Source organism: Pelophylax lessonae, assembly GCF_965119305.1.
Source record: "Pelophylax lessonae genome assembly, chromosome: 1".
Lineage (NCBI taxonomy): Eukaryota > Metazoa > Chordata > Amphibia > Anura > Ranidae > Pelophylax > Pelophylax lessonae.
The window spans coordinates 791,796,738-791,810,038 of record NC_138768.1 but is presented as its reverse complement, the minus strand read 5'-3'; the positions used below and the strand labels follow the sequence as shown (position 1 = coordinate 791,810,038).

At 45.7% G+C, this 13,301-nt stretch overlaps 1 protein-coding gene across 1 annotated transcript in view; it reads left to right on the top strand.

The window, feature by feature from the left end:
• The window catches only part of LOC309551724 (proton channel OTOP1-like), a gene marked incomplete at both ends in the record, with an annotated part of 131,897 nt that overhangs the window by 19,869 nt on the left and 98,727 nt on the right, over positions 1–13,301 (top strand). The window lies entirely within an intron of this gene.

Below are 13,301 nucleotides of genomic sequence, written 5' to 3'. Positions count from 1 at the left end.
AAAAAATATTGACTTTGTTATTTTTTTTCTTGCTGCTGATCAAATAAATTAGTTTTATTTTCCAGCCCTTCACACCACACTGTTGGAGAGAAGGCCTGGCTCGCAGTCTCTGCTCTAATGCATCCCAAATATGTTTTATCAGGTCGAGGTCAGGACTCTATGCAGGTCAGTCAAGTTCCTCCACCCCAAACTCGCTTATCCATGTCTTTATGGACCTTGCTTTGTGCACTGGTGCACAGTCATGTTGGACCAGGAAGGGGCCATCCCCAAACTGTTCCCACAAAGTTGGGAGCATGAAATTGTCCAAAATGTCTTGATATGCTGACGCCTTAAGAGTTCCCTTCACTGGATCTAAGCCAAGCCCAACCCCTGAAAAACAACCCCACACCAAAATTCCCCCTCCACCAAATGATTTGGACCAGTGCACAAAGCAAGGTCCATAAAGACATGGATGAGGGAGTTTGGGGTGGAAGAACTTAACTGGCCTGCACCCAATAGAACACCTTTGTGATAAATTAGAGTGGAGCCAGGCCTTTTTGTCCAACATCAATACTTGACCTCACAAATGCGCTTCTGGAAGGATGGTCAAACATTCAAATAGACACACTCCTAAACCTTGTGGACATCCTTTTCAGGAGAGCTGAAGCTGTTATAGCTGCAAAAGGTGAGCCAACTCAATATTGAACCCTACGGACTAAGACTGGGATGCCATAAAAGTGAATGTGCGTGTATAGGCAGGCGTCCCAATACTTTTGGTAACATAGTTTATGTTTGTCCCATTCATGTTTGAAGCCATTTACTGTTGACTGACTTACTACCTCTGCTGGAACTTATATGTATATATGTACTAGCTTTTTTGAGAGTTTGAAAGTGGACAATATATATTGTGTGTTGGACCTTAAAACCATTTTTTTTACATTTCCGGCAGGCATTTTACTTTTTCACTTTTTGCCAGAGTGGATTTTTTTGTCCAACCTACTATTTCACTTAAAAAGGATGCGTATATACATATAGTTCTATGAAACTTGGAATATGATGTATACTATTTAAAGTTAAGGTGTTTCTAAAGCCTGAAGGTATTTAAACCTAATGCATTTTCTGCATTAAGGGAAAAAAAACTTCAGTGTATCTTTTCCATGGAACAACTCAAACTTTCAAGCTCATCTTTGCTCCCCAATATGCCCCTTGACCTTACTTCTCTGTCAAGATCAATGGCACCACTATCAGCCCGTCCCTGAATGCCAAGGTTCTAAGTGTAACCCTGGATTCTGAACTCTCCTTTCAGGCCCCACACCCAAACCCTGTCCAAATCATGCCACCTCAACCTCCGCAACATCTCCAAAATACACCCCTTTTTAACCAATGACACCACTAATCTTCTTATTCACTTCCTGGTTATCTCTTGCCTGGACTACTGCCACCCCTCTCCTCCTTGATTTACCTTTACATAGGCTATCTCCCCTTCAGTCCATCATGAATGCTGCTGCAGGCTCATCCACCTTACCAACTGTTCAGCGTTTGGTACCCCTCTCTGCCAATCCCTCCATTGGCTGCCGCTGACCCAACTAATAAAATTCAAAGTACTAACAACAACTTACAAAGCCATCCACAACTCTGCCCCCAGCTACATCACTAACCTAGTTTCAAAATATCATCCAAACGGCACTCTTCGGTCCTCCCAAGACCTCCTGCTCTCTAGCTCCCTTGTCACCTTCTCCCATGCTCGCCTCCAGGACTTCTCCCGAGCTTCTCACATCATCTGGAACTCCTTATCCCAAGGAGATACCAACTATCTCCTATCCATCAGATGATCTCTTCCTTCATTTTGTAAAGCGCTGCACAAACTGTTGGTGCTACATAAATCCTGTATAATACAGGCAGTGCCCAGGTTACAAACAAGATGGGGTCTGTAGCAGTGGCGGCTGTTGCTCAAATTTCTTTTTGGGGGGGGGGGGGGCGCAAACAGAAAAATGTAATAGGCATTGCTTTGCGGCAAAAAACGCTGTAAAAATTGCGTGACTTTGAGGTCACAAAAGTGTGAAAGGGGCCTTCAGTAATTAAGGTATAGTGTGCCCCCTTCAATGCAGAGTGACCATCGTGCCCCCTTTTAATGCAGAGAGACCAGCGTGCCCCCTTTTAATGCAGAGAGACCAGCGTGCCCCCTTTCAATGCAGAGTGACCAGCGTGCCCCCTTTCAATGCAGAGTAACCAGCTTGGCCCTTTTCAATGCACACAGACCAGCATGCCCCCTTTCAATGCAGACAGACCAGCATGCCCCCTTTCAATGCAGACAGACCAGCGTGCCGCCTTCGTGCCCCCTTCAATGCAGAGTGACCAGCATGCCCCCTTTCAATGCAGAGTGACCAGCGTGCCCCCTTTCAATGCATACAGACCAGCGTGCCCCCTTTTAATGCAGAGTGACCAGCGTGCCCCCTTTCAATGCAGACAGACCATCGTGCCCCCTTTCAATGCAGACAAACCAGTGTGCCCCCTTTCAATGCAGAGTGACCAGCGTGCCCCCTTTCAATGCAGAGTGACCAGCGTGCCCCTTTTAATGCAGAGAGACCAGCGTGCCCTCTTTCAATGCAGACAGACAAGCGTGTCCCCTTTCAATGCAGAGTGACCAGCGTGCCCCCTTTCAATGCAGACAGACCAGCGTGCCCCCTTTCAATACAGACAGACCAGCGTTCCCCCTTCAATGCAGACAGACCAGCGTGCCCCCTTTCAATGCAGACAGACCAGCGTGTCACCATTTAATGCAGACAGACCAGCGTGCCCCCTTTCAATGCAGACAGACCAGCGTGCCCCCTTCAATGCAGACAGACCAGCGTGCCATGCCCCCTTCAATGCAGACAGACCAGCGTGCCATGCCCCCTTCAATACAGACAGACCAGCGTGCCGTGCCTCCTTCAATGCAGAGTGACCAGCGTGCCGTGCCCCCTTCAATGCAGACAGACCAGTGCAATTACCTGCAGCGGCAGCAGCGTCTCCTTGCTTCCTCCCGTCGCCTCCTCCTCGGCTAATGGCATGGTTTTTGCCTTTCGGCCAATCAAGAAGTGGGTCTTGGACCCGCTTCCTGATTGGCCAGGAGGAGGATCCGTGTGACAATAGCGAATTTTCATTCGCTATTGTCACACAATGGGTGGGCTCGGGGCGCACTGCTCTGCGCCCCGGGTCCACCCTTTTCTGAAGCCTATTAGAGCCTCTGGCTCTAATCAGGTGATTAAAAAAAAACCCATTGAACTCCATGCGTCCAGCGCCCGCCCCGCATGCAGATTAGGGGGCCGGACACATGGATGGGGGGGCGGCACCCCTGCACCCCCAACGAACCAGCTGTCACTTGTCTGTAGGCTTGTTCTTAACTTGAATTTGTATGTAAGTTGGAACAGGTACATTTTTTAACCACTTTACCACCGAAGGATTTTACTGTCTTACGTCCAGGCCACTTTTTGCGATTCTGCACTGTGCGAATTTAACTGACAATTGCGCGGTCATGCAACGCTGTACCCAAACGAAATTTACGTCCTTTTTTTCCCACAAACAGAGCTTTCTTTTGGTGGTATTGGATCACCTCTGCGCTTTTTATTTTTTGCGATATTAATAAAAAAATTTTTTGAAAAAATAACAATAGTTTTCTACTTTGACAGTTAAAAAATATCCAATATATTCAATTTTTGTCATATATTTAGGCCAAAATGTATTTAGCTACATGTTTTTGACAAAAAACCGCTTTAAGACCAGAAGATTTTACCCCATTCCTGACCAGGCCATATTTTGCGATTCGGCTCTGCGTTATTTTAATGGACAATTGCGCGGTCCTGCGATGATGTAGCCAAATTAAATTGATATTCTTTTTTTCCCCACAAATAGAGCTTTCTTTTGGTGGTATTTGATCACCTGTGCGATTTTTACTTTTTGCGCTATAAACAAACAAAATAGCGACAATTTTGAAAAAATAACAATATTTTTCAAATTTTTTTATATGAAATTCCCCCCCAAAAAAATGTAAAAATCAAAATTTTTTAACATTTTAGGTCAATTTGTTTTCTGCTACATATTTTTGGTAAAAAAATCGCAATAAGCGTATTTTGATTGGTTTGCGCAAAAGTTATTGCAGCTACTAACTAAGGGAAATTTATGTCATTTTTATTGTTTTTTTTAACTAGTATGGCGGCGATCTGCGATTTTTTTTTGCGGGACTGCGACATTGCGGCGGACAGATTGGACCCTTGACTGACATTTTTGACACTTTTGGGGGTACCAGTGACATTACTACAGTAATCAGTGCTATAAATATGCACTGTTACTGTAAAGGGAAGGGGTTTCCTTTATTGGAGAGGGAGGGGTTAATGTATGCCTGGTGCTTACTAACGTGTGTGGGGGGAGGGGACTGAGTGACACAGCGACAGATCGCAGGTTCAGCTATACTGAATTCTGCAATCTGTCACTGTTTGTCACTTAGGAGATCCGCCCGCTTTGTTTACACAAGCGGGCGGATTTCCACACTCGACCCCCAATGATCGGGGAAGAGCGGGACCTCACAGCGGAAGCGAGCCTCCGTCGGCGCGTGCGCGCCGCCCACAAGGTGAGGAGTCCAGCAACGTAGGTCTACGTCACTGGACGATATCGAGCCACTTTGCCGCAGTATGGTCAATGTGACCGGTCGGCAAGTGGTTAAGTGTAACTTCAGCCAAAAATATAATTTTTTTTTTTTTTTTGGATTGCATAGGGAAGTGGTAACACCCCTGTGATGTTTGTTTTGCTGTCTGTGTCCCTGTTCACCTCACTTTCTGTCCCTGTGACAATTGGATCTTGAAAATTTTGGTTTGTTGTGAAAACAAGGATTGGTAATAAAGCTTTAGTGGAGACATCTTTTTCCCATGATAACTCTTAAAGGAGTGAAATTCACTTCCTAGGGGTAGATTTCCTCTCACTTCCTATTGTCTCCCTCCATTTATAAGTATGAGTCGTATGTAAGTCAGATGTTTGTAACTAGGGGACTGCCTGTAATAATAATAACAACTTTGTACATCTAGGATTACTGAACACTGGCATATCAACAAGTTTTCGTCCTTATTAAAAGCCAGCAGGATACAATTCTGGTATATATTTCACCAGAACCATTACCATAAATATGAGAAGACTATTGCCTATTTTGGCCATTTTTCTTATTATTGGAAGGTGTTTTCCTGTGTGACAGCACCAGATACCTACCAAATGACTCTTGGAGCAAACAATAAGTGGACAGCTTAAAAAAATTGTACTTTTACTATTGCTTCCCTTGAGATCCCATTTGAGATAAGTCTCAGTTGTGAAAAAAAGGCTAAAGAGGAAGGAACCCCTAAGAGAGACACTATTGAGGACACTGAGGATAATAAAAACTCCTTTATTAAAAACTACACTAATTAAAAGAATGCAACAATTCCAAAGACCATCACCAACATCAGTAAGGTAAAATAGATGACAGCATTGTCAAATCACAAAGGGGGATTGCAACTGCATGTACTATTGCCACACACATATCTCATTCAACCACACGGACACACAGACCAAAATTGGTTGAGCCAAAAAGTCAATTGAATATTCAACATCTGGTATAGTAACTTAATGAACAGGAGCCTTTGTCATTCTGTGGGAGGAGAATCCATGGCATATGCAGGAGGAGCAATGGGGCTGATGAAATTGCAGACCGGGTATGTGTGGAAAGTTAGCCACCTAAGTAGCATACAGCTGTCCCATGCTGGGAGGGTATAGCCAAGGCAGGTAATGCAATACGACTGGCAGGAGTGACTCAGTATAGCCAGGCTGTGTGTCCAGCAATTGTGCCAATAGCCGCTGGGGTGGATTGCACTCACCACCTCCTGTTTGAGAAGTCACTCAGGTTTCCTGCTGATATAGAGATGATTGCCGTTTGCCGTCTGCCATCTGATCCCATTCCAAAACAGCCCGCCTGTCGCTCCAGTAGCTGAGGAATGCCACATCAACGGCACATGCTCGCAGCGGTAGTCCCCATTGGACGTCACATGTGTGATGACGACACGCTGACGCGTTTCGTTAGCCAATCAAGCTAACTTCTTTTTCCGATGATAACTCTTACAGGAGTTAATTTCCATTCCTAGGGGTAGATTTCCTTTCACTTCCTGTTGTCTCCCTCCATTTATAAGTATGAGTTGTATTCAAGTCAGATGTTTGTAACTAGGGGACTGCCTGTAATAATAATAATAACTTTGTATATCTGAGACACTGACATATCAATAAGTTTTTGTCTTTATAAAAAGACAGCAGGATACAATTCTGGTATGTTTTGCACCAGAATCATTACCATAAATATGAAATGACTGTTGCCCATTTTGGCCATTTTTCTTAATATTGGAAGACGTTTTCCTGTGTGACAACACCAAATACCTACCAAATGACTCTTGGAGCAAACAATAAGTGGACAGTTTTAAAAACTTTGTACTTTTACTATTGCTTCCCTTGAGATGTCAGTTGAGACAAGTCTCAGTTGTGCTCTTCCCCTACCTCTATAAAATAAACACTAATTGTGTTCAGAGTGACCTTCACCTGAGGTCTATTGCTCCTGAAGGGCTGATTGCATCATATTTACTTGTCATAGATATATATTGATCATGGCTGCCTAGGTATGCCCTATCATCACAATACTATCAACAAAAACATCCCAAGAGAAACTTTGTGCATGTAAACACATGACCCTTGTACAGAGGCCTTCAGTGTGATCCTTGCAACGACAAGCCCCCCAGTTTGATCGCATATCGCAGTGCGATCTTTACAGTTCGCACAGGATCGGATCCCACAAGTGTGAACCACTGTGCGATCCGATCCTGATGCGGCTGGAAAAAGGGTCCTGTGCGACTTTTGTGCGGGTGCAGTGCGAATTTAGGCATACAAAGTGTTTTTATTTTTATGCTTGTAATTAATTTCTATATTTATAAATAAATCCCAATAAAAGGTTTTCAATAAAAAAAAAGTAATACTAGTGAGAGTGTCAGCTCACTGTGCTATATAGTATTTCTTGTTCATAATTTTCTCAAAATGTTCAATTCATAAATATACTGTAAATATCATATAGGTGTTAAATAATTCATTTTCCCATTAATTCGTTGTAATATATTGTCAAAATATCGCTGATCGCCGCCATTACTAGTAAAAAAAATAAATAATAAATTAAAATAATAAACAAATCTATCTCCTAGTTTGTAGAGGTGATAACTTTTGCGTAAACCAACCAACTTCTCGTTGGTTGGAACTGGAACCACTGCGCCTTGAGCTACCAACAGATCTACTTAAGACAGAAGGACTGTTGCCCATTTTGGCCATTTTTCTTAATATTGGAAGACGTTTTCCTGTGTGACAACACCAAATACCTACCAAATGACTCTTGGAGCAAACAATAAGTGAACAGCTTTAAAAACTTTGTACTTTTACTATTGCTTTCCTTGAGATGTCAGTTGAGACAAGTCTCAGTTGTGCTCTTCTCCTACCTCTATAAAATAAACACTAATTGTGTTCAGAGTGACCTTCACCTGAGGTCTATTGCTCCTGAAGGGCTGATTGCATCATATTTACTTGTCATGGATATATATTGATCATGGCTGCCTAGGTATGCCCTATCATCACAATACTATCAACAAAAACATCCCAAGAGAAACTTTGTGCATGTAAACACATGACCCTTGTACAGAGGCCTTCAGTGTGATCCTTGCAACATGATACTCTCTTTGAAAAAGCTCCCTGAAGTGGTCAAAGGCAACCTTGGGAAATAATAGTTTGACCATGTTCCCAAAATAAGAAAACAACAAAGGTTGAATACCTTTCAGCGAATTGTATGGCTCTTTCCCCAGAGACCTTGACAATGAGAAGTGTTTTGTTAGTGCAATCATTTACCTTTAGGCCACCCAGTACTTGCTGTTTTCTTTATACAAAAGAGACGAACTTATAAAAGCACTGTTAGGTTTATTTAATAAGGTAGAGAGACGTGGGCAAGGTAGCAACCTCATTTAACTAATCAAAATTCTTTTTATTTGCTAGTCCTACTATGGTACAGTTTATTTGGTTGCTAAACGAAACAAAGGGGTACATTAAATCTAATAATTTTGTGAAATTAGAAAAAGGACAGAAAACATTAGCAATCTCACATTCATACTTTCTTTTTTTACACCTGAACAAAAATCCTAAACACACCCCCTATATACACCCCAGGACTTACCTCCTACACACCTTCATTCATACTTTCTACTCCTCCTGTTCATTCTTCCTATGTGTTCATGGGCCTAATTCTTATACACACCCAGTCATACTTCCTACACCCCAGACATTTATACTTTCTGTATACTCATAACCATTTGTCTTACACAACCCTGTCATGCTTCCTACACACCACCATTATTATTTCCTATACACCCCCAATTATACTTCCTATACACCCCTAGTCCCACACCCTAATTCTTCCCTCTTATACCCCCCAGACATACTCTCTACATGCTCCCCACCAGTTATACTTCCTACACACTCCTGGCCATAATTCCTACATACCAACAATCATACTTCCCCTGGTCAAACTTCCTATTGTCCTTAACATACTTCCTAAACACCCCTGGTTATACTTTCTAATCTACCAATTCAAACTTCTTATATACCCTGGTTATCCTATCAATATACTCCTGGTCGTAGCTCCTACACACCCCCATGCATATTTACTATACCCTCCCATTCATATTTCCAGCCATACTTCCTACACACCCATGGTCATACTTCCTATATTTCATTGGTCATAATTACTACACACCACTTTACAATTTAAAGCATACCACCCCCATGAGTATACATTTTAGAGGAAGAAGAGGACAGGAGGGTGAAGGCTAACCTTATATGCCTTTGACCCAGCTAAATCAATTTTCACAAACCAAACCAAAGGAATACAAGCCTAGGCCTTAGGAAAATTAAGGGAAGTTGGGTAGATGATCACTTCACCATCTCTTACAGGAAAAAGAAGGGGATCATAGGACCTCTACTGATATAGACCAGGACATCCCACTGAGATATGAACCTGACCAATCAAATGCACCATCCACTAGTCTGTTCTGAGAATATCGTGAAGGAAAATGTCTACGGAGTTTACATGTTTAAACTAATCCGAGTTGAAATTGACATACACAGGGGAATAAGTGAGAACAGTGATTCCATTCCTTAGGGCTCATTCCAAGGTTACAATTAAAAACAAAAGCAGGCCGTTTCTACTTATAGTGGTATTAAAACCAAAACCAAAGAATTGGTGGAGGCTGCATTAGTTTTCTTTCTTAGGCTTTTTTCCCTTTTCCCTTGTTTTTACCTGGTGATACAGTCAGTAACACCCTTCCTGCCTCAGGGTGCCTACACTTTAGATGAAGGATTTACATCAATTAAATAAAGCTGATCCTTGTAAATGGCTTGCCTCAACCCTCTAACTGTCACAACAGCTTGTGCCCCAGACAGTGACACATGTGACGAAACGTGTAGGGTGGAGTGACGTGCTAATGTCATTGCGTGTTCCAGGAAGTGCAGGACGCATTTGTACTTTAGCCAGCTGGCTGTTTTTTTTATCATGTAAGTGCAATTCTTTTTATCTAATAAATTGATCATTACGATATTACACTATGTGGAGCTTCTTTCATTATGTTAATTGAGGTCCCATTGGATTAATATCAGGATAACGAGCACAGTCTACACTTCTAATCCAAAGTGGTGGGAGAGTCCTGTGATTACACCGGCCAGGGTATTTGGCCACAAGCGCATTTGACCTCTCTTTAATAAGAGGGTCCACAGCTTTCGGTAAGCTTACATTCATACTAAGGTGGTGGTGTAACAATTTGAAGAGCTACTGATGATTGGATGTTTGAGCACTTTTGTCCAAGTACTCATGAAGAAGAGATAACGGAATTTTTGTAAAATCTTACCTGTAAAATTCCTTTCTCTGAGTCCTCCGACAGTCGCCGCCTCTTCATATTCGTCACATATGGGGTATTAGACTTTGCTCCGAAGGAGTAGCTAGGCAACAGAATATGTTAACATTAAAGCTTTTAACATATCCCACCCTCAAGGGGTGGTCCCCTCAGTCAATACCCTCCTACTTCCTGCAACCATATCTCAGTTTCAGTGGAATAGCAGTAGAGTATACAACCAAACCCCAAAGAGGGGCGGGGGCGGCGACTGTCGGAGGACTCAGAGAAAGGAATTTTACAGGTAAGATTTTACAAAAATTCAATTTTCTCTTACGTCCTCCGACAGTCGCCGCCTCTTCATATTCGTCACATATGGGGACGTCCCAAAGCAGTGCAAACATGAGGGGTGGGAAACGCATCCGCGCCGAAAGGCAACGCAGTCTCCGCATCAAAGAAAGGAACCTTACCAAAGGAAGGAAACCAGCTGGGCTACAGGAAAAAATAATTGCTCAACAGGAGCAACAACCCAGGAAAAGACAAAGAACCAGGGGATAAAAAACTTATCCCAACAGCCAGAGGTCCCCAACAAGGGACCCTAGGGAATTGCCGCACTAAGAACCTTGCGGCCAAAGGAAGCATCCGCCGATGCCTGAACATCTACTTTGTAGAATTTTGTGAAAGTGTGCACGGTCGACCAGGTCGCCGCCTTACACACCTGGGCTACAGAAGCCCCATGACAACAGGCCCAAGACGTACTCAGAGATCTAGTAGAGTGCGCCTTCACAGGCACAGGGGGAACCTTCCCCTGCAAGGCATACGCCTGTTCAATGGTCTGCCTGATCCATTTGGCGATGGTAGAGGCCGACGCCGCCATGCCCTTCCGAGGACCCTCTGGAAGAACAAACAAGGAGTCCGTCTTTCGAAAAGACTCAGTCGATTTAAGGTAAACCCTTATCGCCCGAACAACATCCAAAGAATGTAGCCTCACCTCCTGTGGATGTTTAGGCTTCGCGCTCATCGAAGGCAAGACAATATCCTCATTAAGATGGAATTCCGAAACTCGCTTCGGAAGAAAAGAAGGATTAGGTCGCAAGACCACCTTATCCAAATGAACAACCAGATACGGAGACTTGCAGGACAAAGCCGCCAGCTCCGACACTCTGCGAGCCGAAGTGATCGCAACCAAAAAGGCGACCTTTTTGGACAACAGAGACAACGAGATCTCCCTGATCTGTTCAAAAGGAGCACGTTGTAACACAGATAAAACGAGATTCAAGTCCCAAGGGGGCAGAGGATCCCTCCTAGGAGGAACCAGATGCCGCACTCCCTGAACAAAAGTGCCAACCAAGGAGTTGGAAGCCACGGGACGTTGAAACAGAACGGCCAGCGCAGACACCTGACCCTTTATCGTAGCCAGCGCCAAACGCTGATCGACACCTGTTTGAAGGAAGGACAGCACTCGGGAAACCGAGTACGTGCGGGGTGAAAACCCCCTGGACTCACACCAGGCAAAATAGGCCTTCCAAGTACGGTAGTAAACCTTCCCCGAGGAAGACTTCCTCGCGTTGATCAAGGTATGAACGACCTCCGGGGAGAGACCCTTCTCCTTCAGGACCTCGGTCTCAACAGCCAGGCCGTCAAAGCCAGCGACTGTAAAGCAGGATGGTATATCGGCCCTTGAGACAGGAGATCGTCTCGAAGAGGTAGACGCCACGGGGCGTCGACCGCCAGATTCACGAGGTCTGCGTACCAGGACCGGCGAGGCCAGTCCGGTGCCACAAGAATCACCGTGCTGCGTTCCGAGTGTAACCTGCGAAGGAACCTGGACAGCAACTGAATCGGTGGAAACGCGTACATCAGCTTGTACTGATGCCACGGGGCCACTAACGCGTCCGACGCGTCTGCCCGAGGGTCGCGCGTCCTTGCCACGAACCTCCTCACCTTGTTGTTGAGACGAGACGCGAACAGGTCCACATCTGGAAGACCCCACTTTGCGCACGACATCTGGAAGACAGCCGGGTGAAGAGACCATTCCCCCTGATCCAGGGTCTGGCGACTCAGATAGTCCGCCTGCCAGTTCTCCACCCCCGGAATGTGCACCGCCGATATCGCCGGGACATGAGTCTCGGCCCAAGTCAGAATGTCGGCCACTTCTCGAGCCGCTCGGGCACTCCTGGTGCCCCCTTGGTGGTTGATGTAGGCCACCGCCGTGGCATTGTCCGTCTGCACCCGAACCGGGCAGCCCTGCAGCCGGTCCGTCCAGCGATGAAGACAGAGATTTATCGCACGCAATTCCAGAATGTTGATCGGAAGAGAGGACTCCCCCTCCGACCAAGTTCCCTGGGCGGACAGAACGCCCAGAACACCACCCCAGCCCGACAGGCTGGCATCCGTGGTGATCACCGTCCACAAGATAGGACGAAACGACTTGCCCCCGGACACCATCGGGGACTGGAGCCACCACAGAAGGTCTCTTCTGGTGCGATGACTCAACGAGATTTGAAGATCCAGAGATTGAGGTCGCCCGTCCCACATGGACAGGATCTCCGCTTGGAGACCCCGCGTGTGAAACTGGGCGAAGGGAATCGCCTCGAAGGCCGAGACCATCAATCCCAGACATCTCATGCACGTCCGCAGAGACGAGAGCGGAACGTCCCGGAGGGACCTGACTTCCTCCTGAAGAGTTCTGAGTTTGTCTTCCGGCAGGAAGACCTTCGCCTGCACCGAGTCCAGGATCATTCCCAGGTAGGGAAGACGAACCGACGGACTCAGTGTCAACTTTGGAAAATTTATCGTCCAACCAAACTCCTGTAGAGTTTGCATCGTGACAGACAGGTCCTCCTCCAGACCCTGGCTGGTCGCAGACCGAACCAGAATGTCGTCCAGATACCCCAGGACAGAAATGCCCTGGGCTCTCAATAATGCCAGAACCGGTGCAAGCACCTTGGTGAAAACCCGCGGAGCCGAGGCGAGGCCAAAATGCAACGCCACGAACTGGTAGTGATCCTCCGCAATGGCGAATCGAAGGTACCGCTGGTGACCCTCGAAAATGGGGATGTGAAGATACGCATCCTTCAAATCGATGGAGGCCATGAATTCCCCCGGAACCAGGGCAGCCACCACCGACCGCAGGGATTCCATGCGGAACTTGCGAACCCGCACAGAGCGGTTCAGAGCCTTCAAGTCCAGAATTGGACGAACCTTGCCCTCCTTCCTGGGCACGGTGAACCGATTGGAATAAAACCCCCGAAATCTGTCCCGATGAGGCACCGGAACCACCACTCCCTGAGCCCTCAGGTCCCGCACCGCCAGGTGCAGGTCCCGTAAACGCTCCGGAGACAGCTGAAGATTTGAGGGAAAAAA